We start from the raw sequence: 7500 nt of genomic DNA on the forward strand, positions 1-7500 counted from the left end.
GTTTATTTTTTATTTTTTTATTTTTTATTATTATCAACAAAGCTTTAGTTTCCCGGTCGTAAAGGTATTGAATTCTGATTATATGAAAAGGCAGTTGCATCTAAAAAAAGAAAAGAAAAAAAATAAAAGAAAAAAATGCTTTGTACGTGATTCTCCTTTGTATGGATATACAATACTGCCAAAACATGACAGAGCACAGAGCCATATTTCCTTTGTTGTCGCATCTAAATTCATACATGCAACGGTACCAAAAGCATCACATATTTTCAATTGTCAAATGAAACGCATGGTATTCCAGGTCGAAAGATTTTTGTTTTTTATTGCTAGTCGGTGTATGGCATTTTCATTCCCTGTTGGAATTATTTAAACTGAAAGGATGATAGGTAGGCCTTGTATTTAGAGGCGAAGGAATGTATATATGAAAATAAATAGACAGTAAATGCAAATAAGCCCTTATATGGTTGAAGGGACATGAGTAAACGGCACAAGGTTATAATTTACGGCTTTCGTGAACGTCTAAAATGTATTAACACCGTACAATACAGGCATGTCTATGCAATAAAAGTACACTGAATGAATAAACTGACACATCTCGCATTGTTTCCCACGCACTCTTTATAATTCATGTGAGCGAATGTGAAAATCCCATAAAATCAACTAAAAGCACACATCGTATAGTATAGAAAAAGACATATACAAGTAGCACGTATACATAAATATATAGCGCAGGTATAAGCTATAGAAAACACACAACTCAGAAAACAAGAGAAATTCACATACAGATAAATGCGGAGATAGATAGAGAGAGAGAGAGAGAGAGAGAGAGAGAGGAGAGGAGGTGAGGGGAGAGAGAGAAGTGAGAGTAGAGAGAGAGAGAGGGGAGAGGAGAGAGAGAGGAGACGAGCGTGGAGAGAGGGAGAGGAGAAGAGAGAGAGAGAGGAGGGAAGGTAGCGAGGAGAGAGCGAGAGGGAGAGAAGAAAGAGAGAGAAGAGAAGGGAGGAGGAGAGGAGATAGAGGGGGAAGTAAGAGGGGGTGAAGGAGAAGGGGAGGAGAAGGAAAGCAGGGGGAGGTTGGGAGAGGGGAGGGAGGGGGGGGAGGGAGGGGGGGCGGGGGAAGGGTGGGGGAGGAGGAGGGGGAGGGGGCGGAAGGGGGGGGGGAGGGGGTGAGAGGGGGGAGGGGGGAGAAGGGGGGGGATGGAGGAGGGGGAGGAGGAGGAAAAGGGGGGGGGGGGAGGGAAGAGGGATGGAAGGGAGAGAGAGTGAGGGGGGGGAGGGGGAAGGAGGTTAGGAGGGAGGGAGGAGGGGAGGGGGAAGGGGATGGTGGGGGGGGGAGAGGAGGACTCTAGGACACCTGTCGCACGGAGAGGGGGAGGGGAGGGGGAGAAAAGAAGGGGGGGGGAGGGGCAGAGCGTAAGGGAGAGAGGGAAGGGGGAGAGAGGGGAGGGAGGAGGGGGGGGGAAGAATGGAAAGGGGGAGGGAGGGGGGGGGGGAAGGGAGGGGGAGAGGAGGCAGGGGGGGAGGGGGGAGGGGGGGGGGCAGGGGGGAGGGAGGAGGGGGAGGGGGGGGGGGACAAGGAAGGAGAGGGGAAGAGGCGGAGGGGGGGGGGGGGAGGAGGGAGGGAAGGGGGGAGAGAGGAGGGGGGGAGGAGGGAGATAGGGGGGCGGGGGGGGAGGGGAGAGGGGGAGGAGGGGAGGGAGATGGGGGGGAGAGGAGAGGGGGGGGGAGGAGGGGGAGGGGTGAGGGGGGGAGGGGGAAGGGGAGGGGAGAGAAAGGGAGGAGAGGAAGGGAGAACGGGGGGAGGAAGAGAGGAGAGGAGAGGTGGAGAGTAGGGGGGAAAAGGGGAGAGGGAGGGGAGGAGAAGAGGGAGAGAGGGAAGGGGAGGGAGGGGGGGAGACAGGGAGAGGGGGAGAGGGAGGGAGGGGGGGGAGAGGAAGAGGAAAGAGGGGGGGGAGGAGGAAGAGGAGGAAAGGGAGGGAGGAGGAGGAGAGAGGGAGGAGAAAGAGGAGAGAGAGGGAAGGGGTGAGGGGAGGGGGGAGAAGGGGGAGAAGGGGGAGAGGTGAGGGGAGAGGGGTAGTAGGAGGGGGAGGAGGGGAGAGGGGGGGGGGAGAGAGGGAGGGGGGAGAGGAGAGGGGGGAGGGAGGAAGGGGGAGGGGGGGGAGGGGGGGGAGGGGGGGAGATGGGGGGGAGGGGGGAAAGGGAGGGAGGGGATGGGGGAAGGAGGGGGGGGAAGGGGAGGGAGAAAGAGGGGGGGGGAGAGGGGGGAGGGGGGGGGGAGGGGAGGGAGGGGGGAAGAGAAAGGAAAGAGGGGGAGGAGAGGAGGGCGGGGAGGGAGAGGGGGAGGGGGAAGAAGAGGGAAGGGCGAGGGAAAGAAAGGAGGGGGAAGGGGGTAGGAGGGGGGTGGGGGGAGGGGGGACAGAGGAGGGGAGGAGGGGGGGAGAGGGGGGTGAGGGAAGGGGGAGGAAGGGGAGGGGAGGTAGGGAGTGGGAGGAAAGGGAAGAGGGGGAGTGGGAAGAGAGGGTGAGGGGGGGGGGAGGGGGGGAGGGGAGAGGGGTGGGAGGGGGGAGGGGAGGGGGGGGGGGGGGGGGAGGGGGGGGGGGGGTGGGGGGGGTGGAGGGGGGGAGAAGTGGAGGGGAGGAGATGGGGGGGGTGGGAGAGGGAAGATGGGGGGGGAAGGGGGGACTGAAATGAGGAGAGAGGGGAGGGAGGGCGGGGGGGGGAGAAGAGAGGGGAAAGAGGGGGATGAGGGAGGAGAGAGAGGAACGGGGGGGGGGGAGGGCGGGAGGGGGGGGAGGTGAGGGAAGGGGAGGGGGGGGGGAGAGGGGACGGGGGGGGAGGGGGGAGGAGAGAGAGAAAAGAAGAAGGGGTGAGGGAGGGAGGGGAAAGGAGGACGAGACGGGGGGAGGGGGAGGAAGGAGGGAGAGTGAGAAGGGAAGGTGGGAGAGGCGAGGGAGGGGGAGAAGGGAGGAAGGGGGGGGAGGAGGGGGGGTGGGGGAAATGAGGGGGGGAGGGGGAAGAGGGGGGAGGGGGTGAGGGGGGGGGGAGGAGATGGGGGAGGGGGAGAGGGGGATGGGAAGGGGGGAGGCGGGGGGAGGGGGGAGAAGGGAGGAGGAGGGAGGGGGGGGAGGAGGAGAAGGAGAAGAGGAATGAGGGAGAGGGGGTGGAGGAGAGCGGGAAGAGGGGGGGAGGTCGGAGAGTGGGGGGAAGAGGAGAAGATGGGGACAAGAGGGGGAAGAAGAAGGGAGGGGAGGAGGGGAGAGGGGGGAGGAGAGGAGGGGGGAGGGGGAGGAGAGAGAAAAGAGGGAGTGGGGAGGAGGGGGGAGGGGAGGCGAGATGCGGGGAGGGGAGGGGAGAAAGGAGAAAGGAGGAGGGGGGGGGGGGGGGGGAGAAGGGAGGAGGGAGTGGGAAGGGAAGGAGAGGGAGGGAAGGGGAGGGAGGGGGGGAGGAGAGGGTGAACCAAAAGGGGAGGGAGGAGGGAAGAAGGGAGGGGGGCGGCGAGAGGGGGGGAGGGGGAGGAGAGGGGGAAAAGAGGGAGGAGAGTATGGAGGGAGGGAGAGGGGGAAGGAGGAGGGAGGGGAGGGAAGAGAGAGAGGAAGGAGAGGGAGGAGGAAGGGAGAGCGGACGGGGGAGTGAAGGGGGGAAGGATGGGGGGAGAGGAGGTAGGGAGGATGAGAAAGGGGGGGGGGGGGAAAGGGAAGGAAGGAGGAGAGGGGGGGAGGTGGGGGGGGAGAGGGGGGGGGGGTGGGAAGAGGCGAGGCAGCGGGAGGAAGAGGGGGAGGGAGGGGGGATAGGGGGGGGGGAAGAGAGGGGGGTAGGAGAGAGAGGGGGAAGTTGGAGGGGGGGTAGGGGGGGGAGGAGACGTGCTTGGGAGGATAGAAAGGGGGGAGAGAGAGAGAGGGAGGGGGGGGGGGGGAGAAAGGGGGGGGAGGGGGGACGAGGGGAAGGGGAGAGAGGGAGGGGGCGGGAGAGGGAGGAGGGGGGGATGGGGAAGGGGAGGCGAGGGAGAGAGGGGGGAGAGGAGGGAGGAGGGGGAGGGGGGGAGGGGGGGGGGGGAGGGAGGAGGGGGAGAGGGGGAGAAAGGGGGGGGAGGGGGGGGGAAGGGGGGGGGGAGGAGGGGAGGGGGGGGGGAGGGGGGGTGGAGAGAGGGGGAGGACCTCTCTGGGGTTCAGAGAACATTGGAAGGGAGGGGGGAGAAGAGGGGGGGAAGAAGGAGGGAGGGGGTGAGGGGGAGAGGGGGAAAGGGGAGGTGGAGAGGATGGGGGAAAGGGGGGATAGAAGGGGGGGGGGGGGTGGGAAGGGAAGGGGAGGGAAGTAGGGGGGAGGAGGAGGGGGGGAGGAGAGGGAGGGGGGGGGGGGAGGAGGGAGAGGGGGAGAGGAGAGGATGGAGGGAGGGGGGGGAGGGGGGGATGGGGAGTGAGGAGGGGGGGGAGGGGGGAAGAGGGTGAGAGAGGGGGAGGAGAGAGGGAGGAGAGAGAGGGAGGGGGGGGGGGGGGGGGAGAGAGAGAGGGGGAGGGAGGGAAAGGGGGAGGGGGGGGGGAGGGGGGAGGGGGGAAGAGGGGGGAGGGGTGGAGAGAGGAGGGGAAAGAGGAAAGTAGGAAGGGAGGAGGTGGAAGGGGAGTGTGGGAGAGGGGATGTTGACGAGGAGGAGGGAGAAGAAGGAGGGGAGGGGAGGAGGGGAGAGGTGGGGGTGGGGGAGGAGGGGGGGGGCGGAGGGAATGCAGGGGAGGGGGGAAGGAGGGGGGGAGAGAGGGAAGGAGGGGAGGAGTGAGCGGGGGGGAGTGGGAGAGGGGGGGGTGAGAGGGGGGGATGGGGGAGGGAGAGGGAGAGAAGGGAGAGGAGAGAGGAGAGGGAGGGGAGAGGAGGGAGGGAGGGAGGGGAGGGGGGGGGGGGGGAGAAGAAAAGAAGGACAGAAGAGAGAGGAGGGAGTGAGAAAGGGGGGAAGAAGAGGAGGAGGGAGTGGAGATGGGGAGGGAGGGGGGAGGCGGAAGAGAGCGAGAGGAGAGAGGGAGAGGGAGGAGGGAGAGGGGGAAAAAGGGAGAGAGAGGGGGGGGGGAGAGGAAGGGAGGGGGAGGGAGGGGAAAGGGAGGGGGGAGAAAGGAGAGGGGGGAGGGGGAGGGGAAAAGGAGGAGGAGGGGGGAGAGAAGGGAAGGGGTAAAGGGGGGAGGAGGGAGGAGAGAGGGAGGGAGAGGAAGGAGAAAGAAGGGGGAGGGGGGAGGAAGGGGGGGGAGGGAGGAGAGGGAGGGGAGGAAGGGGGGGGGAGAGCCAGTTGATACAGAGAGGGAAGGAGAGAGGGGAAGGGGGGAAAGGGGAGGGGAGGGGGGGGGAGAGGGAGGAGGGAGAAGGAGGGGGGGGTGGGGGGGAGGGGGAAGGGGGGGAGAGGAGGAAAGAGGAGAAAGGGGGAGATGAAGGGGGGGGGAAGGGGGTGAGGGGGGAGGAGAAAAAGGGGAGGGGGGATGAAGGGGGGGGAAAAGGGAAAGAGGAGAGGAGGGAGAGGGGGGAGGGGAGGGGAGGGGGGAAGGAAAGGAGGAGGGAGGGGGAGGGGGGGGAAGGAGGGGGAAAAGGGGAGGGGAAGAGGGGGGGGGGGAGGAAGGGGAGTTACGGGAAGAGAGAGAGAGAGAGAGAGAGTTCTTGGCATAAAACTTCTGTATAAAATATGTTTCCTTAAATGCTACTTATGTTAGTTCTTCTAGATTTATTTTCTTAAGTTTTAGACTGCATCTTGTAGAAGCACAGTCAAATAATTCTCTTACGTTTGTCAATGCTAAGAGTTGCGTTTCTCTCGTTTTGTGGTAATTTGATTCAGCTTAAACTGATCGGAGATCTAATTATGATTTTTTATTCTTTCTTTCTGTTAATGTCTGACAGAGCCCAGCCTGCGACTTACCACCCATCTTTGTCAACTTAATGGAGGTCACTTTCTCAAGGGAAAAGAAGTGTAATTGCTCTCCGCCATTCGTTACTCGGAAGTTACGGGGTAAAGTTCCGCCACCGCGTGTCCCTGATAATCTCTTTCTGATCGAGTGTGATCAAGCGGAAAAAAATCGCACTGCCTTGAGCTGTTTAAGTGCAGGTTGCTGGAAATAGGCACCGCGTTGATCAAGATCAAGCGGAAAAAAATCGCACTGCCTTGAGCTGTTTAAGTGCAATGTTCTGAAATATATAGATGTGACTTGTGTATTTCTCTTGATTTGACACACATGTACCTAATAGTGACCTAGTACTTAATTATGATTAGATGTGCACTATTCGAGTATTCGACTATTCGAGACGGGTATGAATCAAACAGATATTTTCATTCCACCTTCGTTACTTATCCTCCAAATGAACTTGGCACACTAACAAGCGAAACTATTTTGTAAAAGATGTTACTCATTCCAAAAATATTTCTAATGTGTAAATAAATAAATAAATAATCTGGGGAGCGACAAAGACTAAGAAACAAGTTTCTGTCACAGGTCCGGTCTATAAGATTGTTTCCGTCGAGTAAAAATCTGAACCCGATGCGTAGAAAGCACAAATTTCTTAATAGATCTTACCTGACTGTAAGGAATCCATGACATAGCTGTCGGACTCACTATTTTTGTCTAAATTTGGTAAATTTTGACTCTTTGGTAGCATAGTAAATTCATCGTTTATAATACTCAAGATAATGCATATGCAAAGTCTTCTTCAGCCATGTTGAGAGTCCTGACAACTGATAAAAAGCTGCAATGAAATTAGTAAGACAAGTGATTTATTTTCTGTGGATAATTGTTTAACACTTTCGTCTTCTGATAAAAAAAAAAAAGAAGAAGTCCAAGACCGATTCCGATTGCTTTGAAAGAGTCCATACACATGAGGCTCTATCAACTTTGATTAGATATACATAATTCATATGATATCAGATCAGGTATCAGTATTACAGCTAAACCGTTATAGACGCATTATCATAATAGGATTCAGTGTGACCCTTCCTACGTTATCCTATCTAGTTAGTCCAATCTGATTGCCAGCACCTAAGTGTGTAATGAGCTATGTCATTTTTTGTTTGAGTTAATCCCGACTATCGTTGCAGATATCACTTTCACGATAGAAAGTCCTGTGATTAAAGATGATTTATGATATTTGTAAAATTGTACAATCGCCAAACTAATTGAAGCTACAAAAAATAATTTTACTCAACTATAGTCACATTCACATTAATTTTCAACAAATACAAAAGTAAAAAGCTGCAATTTCACCACACCTTTTGTTTATAATTTAATGTTATTGCCTTTCACATCCAACATCATATACCTTTCTATCAATCTTCACAAATCGTATTATAGCAATTTTCCTTAGACCCGAATACTTGGATTGGAATGCAATTGCTAGTTTCTATGACGTTTTCTGCGAATAAGTTCACACGAATTCCGAGAAGATTCAGGCTGTGCTACAAGAGATCTCACTGTAATTTTAACATTTTAGTGCGATTTTTGTTGCCTTCGAAATGATGGCACGGAATGAAGACATGATGTATAAGGTG

The 7500-nt window shown here is 57.2% G+C and overlaps 1 protein-coding gene across 1 annotated transcript in view; it reads right to left on the minus strand.

The window, feature by feature from the left end:
• The window catches only part of nan (transient receptor potential cation channel subfamily V member nanchung), a 190714-nt gene that overhangs the window by 30997 nt on the left and 152217 nt on the right, over nt 1–7500 (minus strand). The window lies entirely within an intron of this gene.

This window comes from Penaeus japonicus, unplaced genomic scaffold (genome assembly GCF_977035675.1).
Source record: "Penaeus japonicus unplaced genomic scaffold, GWHDUDI00000001_assembly GWHDUDI00000029, whole genome shotgun sequence".
Classification (NCBI taxonomy): domain Eukaryota; kingdom Metazoa; phylum Arthropoda; class Malacostraca; order Decapoda; family Penaeidae; genus Penaeus; species Penaeus japonicus.